The 16,107-nt window shown below is 41.1% G+C and overlaps 1 protein-coding gene across 2 annotated transcripts in view; it reads right to left on the reverse strand.

Moving 5' to 3' along the window:
- lpgat1 (lysophosphatidylglycerol acyltransferase 1) overlaps positions 1-16,107 on the reverse strand; it is an 81,491-nt gene that overhangs the window by 10,597 nt on the left and 54,787 nt on the right. The window lies entirely within an intron of this gene.

Here is a 16,107-nt window from a genome sequence, read left to right on the forward strand (position 1 = left end):
ATGTATCAGCTCATTAGTTTATCAGACAGGTTTGTTTGGAGAACAAATGTCTTTAGCCACTTAGAGCCAAAATCAAACAGCATGTTGAACTTCACAGGTAGGGCTGCCACTAACGATTATTTTTATTGTCGACTAATCTGTCGATTATTTCTTCGATTAGTCGACTAATCATTTCATCAAAAAATGTGTTAAAATGTTGAAAAATGTCGGTCTGTCTCTCACAAACCCCAAAATTACATCATCTAATGTCTTGTTTCTTAGTCACGCCAAAGGGTTTTACTTCACCGTCATGGGAGAGTGTGTAAAGCTGCCAATATTTGACCGTAAGAAGCTGCAGTAAGAGTATTTTGGGGTACTTTTATGGTACTTTTCTATGAAACATGACTCAAACCGATTAGTCAACTACTAAAATAGTCATCGATTATTTTAATAGTCGATTAGTCATCGATTAGTCGACTAATCGTGGCAGCCCTATTCACAGGGTTCATTTGCTTTCCAGAAATCACCTGACCCTAAAATTTGGCAGCTACCAATCACACAGTCTTGCTCCAGTTCTATGAATAATTTCAGATTTGGGCTACAACTAACTAGAAACAATTTCTTGAGCAACGACCAAAAAGACGAATGGATTATAGTTACAAATTATTATGCTTTTCATTTCTGTAACTGTTGTACTGATCTGCACAACTGCTAATATTAAGCTCTTTATATTTAAGTTGAACAATATACCACAGTATGCTTTAAATAGAGGGAGAAATTAACCCTAGAAAATACTATTTGTTTACCATTGCAAAGCCAAATTATTAAAGAATAGCGTGTGCTAAATAGCTTGTATAAAATTGAGCATAGCAGGCAGGACACGATGTTGAGCTCAGCTCACATCCCAGCTACATCAGCTGGTCTCCAACGGCCCAATCAGGAGTGAGCTGATAGATCACGATTCCTTTCTATGCAACCTGCTTTAGGCTTTCCATGTAGGCGCATGGAAGGGCAGGGAGGTGTGCTTTCTCTGCCTCAGGCTTTCTTTGTTTGCATGTGGAAGGGCAGGGAGGTTTGCTTTCTCTGCCTCAGGCTTTCTTTGTTTGCACGTGGAAGGGCAGGGAGGTTTGCTTTCTCTGCCTAAGGCTTTCTTTGTTTGCACGTGGAAGGGCAGGGAGGTTTGCTCTCTCTGCCTTCAGGCTTTCCACTTAGGCGCATGGAAGAGGCTTTCTGAGGAGGCCTATGAAAGGCAGAGAGGCCCCAGAACAGAGCCATACCACCAAGTTTTCTTTGACTCAAGTGTTCCTCACTGAACTGTTTTAATTGTTTTTAATCAATGGACTATTCATGTTATACAGATCTGTTGGCCAAAGTAATGCTACATATGAGGTCATCACAATTCCTTTAAGGCCCAGACACACCAAACCAACATTACAGAACTAGTGGCAACTTAGGCCAACTGTTGTGTCGCTTAATGTCATGGCTTAAAAGTTGCACTTGAACATAATGCAAAGAGCCCAGCCAACAGCCAACTAGCATGTAGATAATGCGCCTGTGTGAGAGGAAGTAACTCTCCATACCAGCAGGCAGTGGTAACCTGTGTTTGTCATTCTAAAAGGGAACCTGAAAGACTGACAGGACTGATTCAGGCGAGTTAGCCAGTTAGCACATAAACAACACAAGCCGATATTGAAAGAACAGAGCATATTTATCATGTGCTAACAAACAAAAACACAATTATGAACCATTTTTGCAACAACAAAGAAAAAAAAGAAAAAAAGGAAAAAAGAAAGAAAATCTTAACCTAATACAACAAGTTTTTAGATCAGATGCCCTCTGACTTCAGTCATTTGTTTTCTCGTCCACTGAACTAAAATGCCAATCAGAGTGATTTCATTCACAGATGGACTCCATCATCAACATGCTGAAATGGCTGGAAAACAGCCATCAGGGGCCGACCAAATGCCAATAGTGCGGGACACCCCACAAAAACTGGGACGACAGACACCGACTGGCTGCTGACCTTGGCTTGTGCCAGGGCCCTTGAAGCTCTGAGGAAGGCACAGTGTTGCTTAAATGTCAGCTCATGGTATAAAGTCAATGCTGCATTTTTGCCATTCTATAGCGCTGCTTTCTTTGCACTTCTGAATTATATATATACTGTAGGTGCACTGATGATACAGATTTTGAAAGTTCTGAAAGCCCATTTAGCTAATACAAGACAATTTTAAGAAGCACACATTTCAGACAAAGCAAATATATCCATCAAAAAAGATATACAACATTACACTTGCAAAGTAAGTGAAACAACACTAAAAATGTCCACAGGTCAAAGCTTAACTGTGACCTCCCTTTAGAGCTTTGCTAAACTACACATTTTGTGGCATTTGTCTGGTCTGGTCATTGATGGACTTTCCCATCTGTACACATCTATGAACGTGAACTGTTTGAATACTATCATTTAATTTGATAGTTGCATCAATTAGAGATTAAGCTGCCTTAATTGGGTGAATTAATAGCTATTAAACTGTACTTTCAATACTTTTTATGGCATTAAAATGTCAGTGAGTAGTTTCTTTCAGCAAGTGTGAATACCCTGGAGCAGTGGTGCACCATGCCAGGACTCTATTGGCAGCTGACGGGTAACAGGTCGTACAAAAGTTCAGTCTGCGGCCAGCATCGGCAGTCCCGTTTTGGTTCATAGAAATCAAAGAGACTTTGATCAATGGGTGCATGGATACAACAAACAGACGTTGTGATTTTGTTCACAGTAGTGTGAAAAATGAAACTTTATGTTGTGAGTATGGTTGCATTTGTTGTGCCAGGACATGCAGTGGCACATGTAACAGTGTACAGTAGTGATGGTGATGGTGATGGTGGTGGTGAGGAACTCGTGGTGGTGTGTTGGCGTGGGGCCACAGCAGCGCTCTCATTTCCACCCTAACCCACTTGGCAGCAGCTTGCTTGTTAACCCGACACCCTGGCACACAGACAGACGAGAGAGCTGCATTTTCTCCTGTCGATAAGTGTCGACATCAGTGTGTACCTGCGCTACATTCAACAGATGATGTACATACTTGTGTTTGAGGTAATTTTTTGGAAAATATATAGAGTTTGCTTGAAGCTTTATTCATGAGACAAAAAGACAAATTCAGGTCATGAACAGTGCAAATCAGAAGCTTTTGATGCTCCATCTTTACTGCCTTGTTTGAACCATTTAGGTCCTGTAAAGCTCTTATTCTTGAGATATTGTTTCCCCCTCTAACTGGGCTGGGAAGCTAATTAAATTTGGGACTCTTGCTGGAAAAGTCTGTCCACTCCACAAGCCTCTTTGGAGGGTAGCCAGTCATTGTTTGGGGACTGTGTACGGCCCTAAATCTCTCTGGCTGTGAAATCTTGAGAAACAAAGAGGTGCCCTGGGAGGCCTGCTCTCGGGCACAATGTTGCAAAAGGTGAATATTGAGATTAGCGACCAGTGTGGCTTGGGGAGTGAGGAAAAAAGTCTCCTGTCCCGCTCCCTGTCTCTTCCTAGTTAAGATAAGAGTCCTCATCTATGTGCAATGAGGCTCCAAATCCCAAACTGCTGCCTTTGAGTTCTTTCTCTCAATCCTCCTGAGGAGTGGGGGTCAGTTTTACCAGCTAAAGCAACGACTAAACAGAGAATAAGAGAAATATGATTGAAGCAAACGCAAGGTTGGATCAGTGGATCAATACTGATGCCGATCTCCTTGTATAATTTTACTTCCAAGGTCCCTAGGTTCACCACTCTTCAGGGCTTTTTCTTGCAGAATGTCAAACCTTTATCTGCAATCAGAGAAAAGCCGAGGGACGGTAGGAGTTCACTTGTTAATTGCTCCATTTAGTCTTTAATCTGCTTCCTCTCTGGCTCGAGGAGGTCTATGTTCCAGGAAATAGTTTGGGCACAATGAAATCTTCACCGACAGAGGTTAAAAAAAAAAAAAAAAAAAAAAAGGGCTCGGACGGAGGGAGAAAAGTTAAAAAAACTGCCAACAAGTTGATACAAAAGACTTTTCACATAAAAACTTATTCAGAATACTACAATTAAAGCACCAGGCCTTGGCTAAAACTTGAAGGCACACTATTTCTGTGGCAGACGGACTCTTGTACATTCAATAACGGACTTAATTTAAGATCTCTTACATCAGTTTTTCCAATTTTTGACTTTTTTTTTTCTTAAAGAAATTAATCAAACAAATTAGTCTGGAATTCATTAAATACTTGATAAATAATAGATTACCTGAGTTCTTTATTTCTTAAAATGGGGTATTGGTGCTGGATACTTTCAAGGTATCGACCCAGAGTACCAAGTAGTATTGAAGCTTCCTCAGTCAGACAAAACCTGCGTGCTTGAATGTGTGAACACTTCTCAAAAGTGCTGTGTCAGTGGTGGCAGGTGGTGTGTGAAACAATGACGCAGCTGCAGGACACACACATGTGGACAGTGGAATGTCGCCTGGTCACTAAAGTTAGGTTAAAAATATCAAGAGAACTTGAAATTGTAATATACTAATTCAAACACTTTTCGATGATCCATGTCTATGTACGTTAATTTCCAAAAGCTTTCAAGGATCTCAACGACCTGTGGAAACCCTGACTTGATCCTTTTTGTACCTAGGTCTAGAAAAAAAATGAGCATTTGTACGGTTCTGTGAAGCTTATCACTGCAAGTGTTCAAATTAATGTGAAACCACTGTAAGGTGCACATCACAATGTGAGCATGGGAGTCCTGTTCCCTGCACTTCAGCAATTCCCAACAAAAAGTGAGAAAAACACAGTGACCTCCTGTAATATTATGGCGCAAAAGGCCTCTTAATCGTCCTGTTTCTGTCTGTTCATCGCCATTTATAACATTCAAGGTCGAGTTGCAGTCTCTAACAATAATGCTCATAATCAGTTATTTCTGCAGGAGCTCTTTGTGACACCAGAGAGGATAAATACACACACTGAGAGACAGTGAAATGAATCTCTTTGGATTTAAACTCAAGTGACCAGCAGACATCACCATGTTTTTGTTTTCCTTATCCCCCACTTCGATCTGTGTCGACGTGGCAGGAGCGCACTTTCACCTTGTCACTGTGACCATATGCCCCTGACAGAGTGTCTCTTCTGTCAATAGAGAACACTGCAGAGAGACAGAGGGTGTGGAAGGAGCGGCGTTGGAGGTTAATAACAGCCTAACACAGGAGCATCGACCTCTTATCAGTGCAGAGGTCACGCGAAAGGGGCCGTTAAACAACTGTCACAGGTAGATATAGACAACGTGACCGAAGCTGACTTTATAGTCACACAGTGCACACTGGTGTTTATGAGGGAGCATATCTGAGGTCAGTTTCAGTGTAAAGAAGCAGGACGATCCTCCCAAAGACAAGCTGAAAGAACACATTGTTCGAAAACACATCTAGAAATACTCCTTACCCCTCCACTTTGATTAGGTATTTGCATTTAATGCTTTACTGTACTTTTACTCCACTACATTTATCTGACATCTGTAATTACTTTGTACATATTTTTTCATGTAGCACATATGATTAACTTATTTGAGAGTTGTACTGTTTGGTGAAGTAAATATTCTTCCTCACAATTCATTTTGTTCTGGAATCATGCCCTTACAGTTTTATTTTGGGGGAAAAAACAGTGACTAAAATCTGCAAATACAGCATTAATAATCTATTCATTTATTTATTATTCTATCAGACTTCTTTCTGTACTCTCCTGGAGTACATAATAATAATTCATGGCAACATAATTAATTAAACTGACACAATCTCGACCCAAAGAAGTCGCAGAAAACAGTCCTGAACAGTTTTTGATTTCAACACCAGCTCCTAAACCGACACTGTAACGTATAATACCACATCCACCATACAAAACGCACATATGACCAATTAGTTCTGTAACTTGAACCAACCTGCCAACACAAGATCCAACCAGCGCAAAGCAAATCCTAAAATAACCACGCACTATTCAAATAATTCACTTAGGCAACACATTTAAGTGATCATTTTGGCACAATTCATAACGTGAAACTTAATATATTTCAAAACAATTCATTCATATGAATATTTTAAATTTAAACTCATAATATTGAGCAGCAAATCTCAGACAGAGCCGATACACAACCTCAGCAGTCAGAGGATTAAAACATTTAAATTAAATTATTATTTTCATTTCATTTTAATATATTTAATATCTAAAAACTGCAGTCCAACCCGCATGTTTTTGTTTGACCCAGGACTGAACAAAAAAATTTAAGAAAGACAAAATACCACCCACAAATAACGTTTTGTTTTTTCTGGGGCCCCTGCTGGGTACCTGACCTGATGCAGAACTTTGGCAAAATGGATTAGGCAACGGAAACTTATGTTTGGGTTTTTGCTAAAATGGACTCTTGCAGATTGTGAGACAATGAGCTTCCTGGCAACAGCTAGCAGTCGAGACAGTGTTTGCTTCAGCAGCATAATCCACTATCCAAACAATCCTAATTTCTAGGGTTTACCTTAGCTAGAATTTGTTGTTGTTTTTTTTTTTAACCAGAAAAATCTGTAGAAATCTGGCATATTTAAATATCTGCAGTGATATTGTCCTGTCAAAACAATCCCCTCTGAGAATATGTAGGCCTTACACCGCGTCCTAAGAGAAAGTGAGCATCCAACATGATCTCTTTCCACACCGAATCTGTTTAAAATGCACTTCTGATAGGTCATGTAAACACACCACGTACCGAGATGTAACCACTTAAAAGACAGGTGAGCACTTGTCATCTACCTACATTCCCACACATTATTTACTGGTAATGACATACAATACAGCCAACAACAAGTAGGTTGTTACGCAATGGTCATTTACCAAACCGATTATGTGGCCGATACTTGAGTCACATTCAGTTAGGACATGGTGTCAAACTAAAGGACATTCTTTGTGTTTACTTGTTGCCCTCATAAACATGGGTTAGCTTAACATTAACTTACTTAATCTTAAAGTAGCTGACTGGACACATTTTATTTGGAAAATAATGTATAAGCAAAAGCCTACTTTTCAATAAGAAATTTAGATCTACATGCCGTGATGATGTCATACTTCATGTAGCCTGCCTGCTCAATAAACAGAGGTAACATTTTTAAGATTATTTTTGGGGGCTTTTTTGCCTTTGATAACAGGACAGTTTGAAGAGTGAAAAGAGGAGAGAGAGAGGGGACGACATGCTGTATAGGGCCATGGCAAGGACGCTGCCTTTGTGCATGGGGTGCCTGCTCTACCTACTGAGCTACTGGGCACCCCGAAACACAGGTTACATTTAGCTGGACTTTCTTGAACTTGATAGTTTCTAGGACGCATGGACCAGCACCAATTTTTTATGCTAAACACCCTGATATCAAAGTGTACAGTGACTCCCGACAGCTGACTACCACCAATATTAGTGTCTACAACAGGAAGGTCTATTTAGACTTTAGAGTTCAAGATATAAGACCTGCAGATACCTCAAATAACGTGAATATGGCTGGGGGACGACTCCTGTAATATGTTTCTATGGCGACAGATGTCCTCTGACGACCCTAAGCTTTAAAAAATAAATAAATAAAAATATTCCATCTACTCATTAATTATCCAGAGACACCATCTGTAACCACCAAGGTACTCATTATGCTCACAGGTAAAACACCAGTGTAGTAGATACTGATCCTGGGTGAATTAATCTCACGTAAAAAAAGAAAAAAAAGAGGAAATGTAGTGTTTGATTTACATCTGGTACCTACTAACTTGCGACCTTTTTACAAAGCTCTTAGAGAATAAAAATCTGCCTCAGATATCTAAAGAAAGCAGTAACGGCTGCAAGCTCAACAATTCTGTGCGAGTGCCTCGTCTCTGAGAGAAAGCCAGGTGTGCAGCTCGAAAGCACCCGTGTGATGACCAGGCAGACTCAGACTCCATAAATCACGTCACCTCTCAGATATTTCCAAACAGCAGCTTTCAGAAACGCACACAGCAGCAAAAAAAAAAAAAAAAAAAAAAAAAGAGAGGAGATGGTGCATTTAAAAGAAAAGGATTTCAACGTATTTAACACCCACTACTGCCCTCGCTCGGCCTCTGTACACCCACCTAGCTCTCCCATCTGCCATTCACAGAGGGCTTATGATGCTGCAATCTGGAAGACTGAGATTATACGGAGGGAGGGCAGGAGACACAGTGAGGGAGGGTGGGGCTGAGGGGTGAGGACGGGAGGCAGCGGAGAGAGAGAGAGAGGGAGGGAGGTGGAGGGATTAATAAAAGTGCTTGACGTGGATTCATCTGGAATATTACTCAATTCTCAGCTGCCTGTTTTGAAGCGGAGGCTCAGGCGCGGTAGTAATCTATACAGCCCCGTAAAAACGATAACACGAGGGGAGGAGGGCAGGCTATTATCAAGGTCAGTTCACAAAGAAACAGGCTGGGGCAGTCGGATTTAGGGCCCCGACACACCAACAGGACTGCAAAGAATGATCAAACGCTTCATGTCCTCTGTTAAACCACTGGACTTGAACACACCACAAAGACTACAGTTAAGCTCACAGCTGATGTGCATCTATAGTCAGTGCCTGCGAGGAAAGAAACCAAGTCACAGGTCGTATCTATAAACCAAAAAAGCCAAAAAATAGCCAACCAGCTATTGTGCATCTGGTGAAACGTCTTCCACTACATGTAGACCAACAAAAGAAAGAGACGGATGCAAAAAAATAGACACCTCACTAAATAGGTGAAATCAGTGCTCTGCAAAGTTGAGCAGCCAGGCAGGGAGCTCTCATACAGACAGCTTCCAGTCTGCCTGCTGCAGATTCAACATGCTGAATCACCAATAAAAGCTAACAGCTGACGCTCTGCTTGTTGTCACAGCCCCTACACTGTGTGTGAGGTCTGAGGAGTCTCTGCTCTGCATGTTTCCTGATAATGTCATAATTTCTGAGGCTATCATAACGGCATTACAACAATCTGAGGCGATCTGGAGGTACGACACTCTGAAACACCAAGAAAGGGAATCCCCAAAAATTTCAGTAGAAGAAACATCATTTATTGCCATTTTTTCCCCTCAGTTTGCTTAAAGGGACAGTTCACCCCCAAATCAGAAATACATATTTTTCCTCTTACCTGTAGTGCTATTTATCAGCCTAGATTTTTTTGGTGTGAGCTGCCGAGTGTTTGAGATATTGACCATAGAGATGTCTGCCTACTCTTGAATATATTGTTAATAAATGGCACTCAGCTTGTGGTGCTCAACGTGCTAAAAAAAAATACATTAGAAAAACCCTACAGCAATGTCTCTTTCCAGAAATCATGACCCAGTTACTCAAGATAATCCACAGCCCTCGTTGTGAGCAGTTTCGTGTAGGAACTATTTTCTTTCTACTGAACTACACCCACCAACTGTATCACTGTGCAGAAGGAAGCGTGCATCTACTGCTAACTCACCTAGCACCATTGAGCTAGCTAAGGTTAACCATTAATGTTTACATCTTGCACTGTCATGAGCACAAGCATCTCGTCTATGAGTAGATGCACGTTTCCTTCATGGTGATACAGTTGGTGGGTGTAGTTTAGAAGAAATAAAATAGTTTCTATATAAAAGCGATGGCTGAAGGTGGTACCGCTGGCTTTGTGGTTGATTACTATGCCAATCTTCAACCCTATCCCTAATCCTAACCCCAAAACAAACTGGAATTTCCTCCAGTTTGTTTTGTTATTGAAGCTTACGTTAGCTAACATGCTAAAAAGTTAGCGCAAACAGAGAAATCCAATATTTCTCTTAATACCTCGCCAATTTCTAACACATAACGTTATTCATCTCTACAACAGGAAATACTTTTTCCGTAACCTGATATTAAGTGTGCACTGTACATGTGATCATTTTTGATGATCACCTCTGTCCAGTCTTTTTGTCTTATCACATTTAACCATAGTATTTGTTTTTGTTTATGGGCAGTTCTGGCTGGTACGTGTTCAAATTTCAGTTTTGAGCCATGACTGTTTCTATTCTGGCTCCCAATAACACAACAAGACGACATTTTAATGTAGACTACAGCCCTGTAGTGGCTAGTCGTGTTTTGCCTCCAGCTAACGAACTGAAATCATTGTGACGTCAGCCCTAAAAGGGTCTATAGCATCACAGGTAAGAGGTATAATGTATTTTGGATTTTAGGGTGAACTGTCCCTTTAGACTCCGGCTGCAGTCACAACGTGCTTAACAGCATCCATGGTTTCCAAAATATCCCTGATAATAACTTCCATCACTTTTATATTAAATATGCTGAAGTATTGTTCACGATCGGATCGGTTCAGTCAGTTTGATTTGTGCCTCCCAAGAAAGTGCAACACAATTAAAAGCTCCCTTTAAATTTCTATTTGACCACATTTGACCCCAAACTGTTGCTTCATCAGAATTTTTTTTTAACCAATTTGTAAAATTCACTGAATTCCCCTAAGACCTCGAAATCCCTGAACCTACCCTGTCTAAAGTAAATCCCTATTTGTGTCCCCTCGTGGCATTAAACAAGACAATCTTATCAGATGAACGGATAAAAGGTAAACAATGAATGTAACACAGGGTCTGCTGAGGTAAACTAAATCCTGATTTTTACTCTAAAAACACAACAACTATTGGACAAGAATCATGAACTTCTCCTGAGTAACAGATTCGTTTTACGTAATTCTGGTTATGTTGGGTGACACACTTGTCTAGACGCCTCTCCTATCTGCATAACCAAAGTGCATCATACTGCTCACTCCCCCACAGTGTTCCCTTGATCGGCAGGCAGATTAATCCCCTTGTTGACTCTGCACCTGTACCAGCATGGGACTAACTTCTGTCTGATCAGCGTCAGCTACACGGCTGGAACTGAGTGTGCACACTTGTAACGGGAACAGCTGTGTCTTTAGCTTGGTCGGGTGCCTCCGTGTCCGTCCCAGGCCTGCAGAGCTGCTGACCAAGCGAGGGAAGCTGATTGTGTCAATGGCTGATTAGAGAGTCACAGAGGTGGGGTGGGACTAGTGCATCCTCTGCTTGACTAATTACAGACTTAATGAGTCCTTAGCTTTGGCCCAAGTGGGCGGAGACGCCTCCAGAGAGGAGCCACCAAGCCGGGATTCATAAATCATCTTTTACTTTGCCCTATCTTACTCTGCATACAGAGGTGAACACACACACACACACACACAAACACACACACACACGTGATGATGTTCAGGGGCGAAACACAACATTAGGGGTCGAGAGGACCTCTACCCGGTGGCTACTGCTTGAGTCTAGATACATCCCTGTCATGCCCATGTACAGAGGGCCATATTTATCTTGAACAGAGCCTACAGAAAATCTAATCCTGGCCCACCTTCATCACATCCCCGAGTGGGTGGATTAGCAACAGAGGGGAACCTGAAAGGCACCAAAAGCAGGACAATATGGAGGGGCAAATGTGTTTGCATAAGAGCAGTGATAATCTGAGCTATAGAACACAGGATGGTGACTGTGTTTACTTTTTAAAACAACCTCTATGTTTTGTTTTTTCTAGTTGAAACATTACAAGCCAACATGTTCTTTTTGTAATGGTTAAAAGATACACAGTTAAAACCATAATTACAAATATATACTCAAACCAAGAACAAATATGGCACTGAACCTTACGTCAGAGCAAACTTGTCAAGGAGTCAAAGGTCTTAAGATGCACAGGTGTGAACGGAAATCCTTCCACTGGCCCTTCAAGTTGGCAAAGTTTCAAAGTTTCTTTTGAATTATGCAACTTAGGAGAGGTTGAAAATGAATCCTTAAGTTAAGAATATCTATTGAAATAAAATGTCTGTTCAACACCCAGAAATGTTTTGGTGCACTGATGATGACACAATAGAACGGATATTTAATTCTAATGGTTATAAGTTGGCTTCCTTTGTTTCTACAGCTTGGAGAAAACATCGGGATGGTTTATTTGTAGTTTTTGTTCCTCCTCTAGTTTCTGCTCTCTTTGTCCAAATAACAGTGTCTTTTCAGCCTATTTGGGCATATTATTTATGCATGATGACATAATGATGATAAAAACTAGAATTACCACCCTGCTGTTGTATGCCTCTGCGCACCAGTCAAATTGTACTTAAAGTTTACATCTATGGCTTTTTAAAACTTGGATGCTTCACACACATCTTCCCCTGCCCCCGGCAGCACAGAGGATCTATACAATCAGCACAGATTCAAGGTGGACACCCGAGATTAGTGTCACCAATTTGGTATCTGAACAAATACAAACAGCTGAGATATGGCCGTGAATAATGACCAAAAAGTGTTTTAGCAGAACATTATGATGTCACAGTGAAGTTGAGCTTTTGTTGATGAAAATGTCATCATTTCATCAATTTATCCGATTAGACATTTGTGTTAAATTATATCATAATTAGTGTAAGAATTCTTGAGTTATGGCCACGGTCACAGTGACCTTTGACCTTCAAGCACCAAAACCTAATGGGTTCCCTCTTTAGTCCAAGTGGATGTTTGAGCCAAAGTTTAGGATCTCCTTCAAGGACTTCTTGAGATATTGCATTCACAAGAATGAGTTGGACCCAAGGTCAAAATAACTGACCTTTGACCAAATTCTAAACAGATCATTAACGGAGCTATATGTAAGAAATCTAAAGCAATTAGTCATAAAATCCCCCTAATATGGCACAGAGACTAAGGAATAATGTTCATATAACATACTGATCTCACTGACAACAATAGTACAGCCAGAATATTCGCCTTTAAAAAACATTTTTACAGTCCACAAATCACGTTTATGTTTTGAATTTGTGTTTTGGCCTGTTGCGCCACCCACCGCCGTCTACCAGTCACACAGTCAGTAGAGTCTCAGCATCAGTTAAAGTTACGACTGAGCTACAGCAGCACGGCAAGCAGCGTTAGCAGTGTCCCAGTACATAGCATTAGCAGCCGGCTCCTCCTCCGCTGTATCCCGGCAGCAGCGTTAGCAGCAGAGAAGCCGGACTTGCTTGAACAGTCCGCTGGAAAACCGAAGATCAAGGACACGGTCACGTGGCCCTGCCACGGCAGCTGCCTGTGGGCAAACAAATCAGTCCCCAGTGTGCCGCTGTCCAGCAACCTCGAATCTGTAGGGGAGGGGGAGTGGACACGACTCGCGGCAGTATTATGAATTTGAGTGCAGTAACAGTTTTGGCCACATTCTTACATGCAGCGCCTTTAAGTCTAAGTGGACATTTGTTTGTTTGTCAGATTGGAAGAAATTCCCTCAAGGTGTTCGTGAGAAGTCATGTTCACAAGAATAAAACGGATGCACAGTCACAGTGGCTTTGACCTTTGACCACCAAAATCTAATCAGTCCAGCTTGAGTCCAAATGGATGTTTGTGCCAAATTTTTAAAAACTGTCAAGGTGTTCTTGAGATAACACCTTCACAAGAATGAGATAAACAAGGTCACAGTGACCGTGATCTTTGACCTATGACTACCAAAATCTTATCAGTTCATTGTTGAGTCCAAGTGGATGTGTGCCAAATTTAAATATATCTCCTCAAGGCTTTCTTGAAATTTAGCATTCACGACAATGGGACAGACAGACAACCAGAAAACGTAATGCTTCCGGCCATGGCTAGTGCCAGCATGGAGGCATAGGAATAAAAATCAAAAAGCATCTACTTTGACAAACTGCAAGATCACCAATTAAAAGACCTACGTGTGCTTCCTCTTGCACACTTGTATATATATCACCTTCAAGCACTTATACACCAGCGGTAAAACAATCATATCTGCAAAAACACTGGTTACAAACTGTAAAAATAAAACAATATAAGGCTGAAACTAACAACTATTTTCGTCACTGATTAATCTGCCTATCATTTCCTTGATAAAATGTCTGTAAAATGTGAAAAATGTCATTATAATTCCCTCAATTCAAGGAAACCTTATTTTCTACTTTAAATTACTTGATCTTACATATTGTAGCAGAAAAGGAGTCTCTGTACATGCTTAGAAATGTCACAGGCGTGCACGAGATAAACAAAACGAGGACTAGAGGTCTGAAACTCAACGGGGAACCTTTAATGTCAGGTGTGTTCTGCTGACTCACCAGGTATACAAGGTGTGTTTTTTCTGCAGTGAACCTGTGTTATCAGTGGGTGGATAAACACCAAGTTTTCCCTCGATGTAAAGTGAACACTGCTAAAGTGAGTCACATGAACAGTACCAAGTCCCAAAGTCTCTGTGTACCAAACCAGAGTGGCTTGAAGCTGAAATATAGACCTGTGATGCGACTCTGTGGTAATAAAGATTCCTCTTATGGAGGAAATATTTTCCTCTGGTTTGTTTTGAATACAGAGATACGGGGAGGGCTATGAGAAGGAGGACAGGAGCAAACAGATACTGTTTTTACACTGTCTTTTTTATAGTAAAAATGTACTGTACGATCAATTTTTTTTGCCCCCAGTCCCGATCCGTGTCATTTAAAGGAGCTATATGTAAGAAATCTAAAGCAAATAGTAGTAAAATCATCCTAATATGTCACAGAGACTAAGGAATAATGTTCATATAACATACTGATCTCACCGACAACAATAGTACAGCCAGAATATTCGCATTAAAAAAAAAAATTTACGGTCCGCAAATCATGTTTATGTTTTGAATTTGTGTTTTGGCCTGTTGCGCCACCCACCGCCGTCTACCAGTCACGCAGTCAGTAGAGTCTCAGCATCAGTTACAGTTATGACTGAGCTACAGCAGCACAGCAAGCAGCATTAGCAGTGTCCCAGTACATAGCATTAGCAGCCGGCTCCTCCTCCGCTGTATCCCGGCAGCAGCGTTAGCAGCAGAGAAGCCGGATTTGCTTGAACGGTCCGCTGGAAAACCGAAGATCAAGGACGCGGTCACGTGGCCCTGCCACGGCAGCCGCCCGTGGGCAAACAAATCAGTCTCCAGCATGCCGCTGTCCAGCAACCTCGAATCTGTTGGGGAGGGGGGAGGGGGGGCGGACACGACTCGCAGCAGTATTTTGAATTTGAGCGCAGTAACCGTTTTGGCCACATTCTTACATATAGTACCTTTAATATTGAGTAGCTGCCAATCAGGTGCTTCAATTTGCACAGATACTACAGCTGCACAGTGCACACATCAAGTACATTGAAGTTATTTAAATCAAATGTGCAAAGCATTAAGAAAAAAAAAATCCTGTTCCTAATTGTTTATTTTTTTATTCATTTTTTTTTTTTTTTTTTTATAAAATTAGTAAATATGTATAATATAACAAACCCTCTCTTTAATCTTTTTAGCCTCGTCGCTGTCTCAAGTTAATTTCTCTGTTTTCTCAAAGACTACTCTCTAGTGTGTGTTGCCATGCAGAGTTACCTGAGTGTTTATTTTTCACTGTCTGTACATCTTAGGCTACATTTTTATATGACTTTTTTGTGCTTTTTGCTCCTAGAGCTTATCTGTCACACTTGTAGTGGCGTCATTGGTGTGGTTGTCGTCGGTTCTGTGCCACTGTCTATCTCCTTTCCGCCCATGGTGTGACACCATTCGCAATAAACGCAAGATACTCTCACACTGAGCTAAAATAGAAAGAAGGTAAAAAAAAAAAAAAAAAAAAACATGAATAAACAGTCTCACACTGCATTTTGTCGTTTATGGCATGTGGCATTTTGCTGCAGGCGGGTCTTAGCCCCCTGTTCTTACACAGCTCAGGGGAGTGAAGAGGACTAAATCAAAGGATCCAACCCTCTATACAGCTCAATTTAGCCAATCATGATAAGCTAAAAAATGCCTTGATCCCGATCCTGATCTCTGAGACCAGATCAGGACATCCCTACTCATTATCCATAAGTGCAAAAACAGGGAGAGAGTATGATCAAATGTTTCACCAGCACAACACAAACTTGCAGAAATCTCTGCCTGCAGTAACTTTCCGCATACCCTTAATCCACACCCTGTTTGTTTGACACAGCAGCCATAGAGCTCATTATGCTTAAGTATTGAAAGTAAGCTCACATTATTTGGGGTGGGAATCTAAAGGCACCTCACGATTATGATTTAGAGGACTAAAATTCGATAATGAAACAATTATCGATGCATCTTCATGCATCAAATTTTTTGATTC

Source organism: Epinephelus fuscoguttatus, linkage group LG11 (genome assembly GCF_011397635.1).
Source record: "Epinephelus fuscoguttatus linkage group LG11, E.fuscoguttatus.final_Chr_v1".
NCBI classification, from domain to species: domain Eukaryota; kingdom Metazoa; phylum Chordata; class Actinopteri; order Perciformes; family Serranidae; genus Epinephelus; species Epinephelus fuscoguttatus.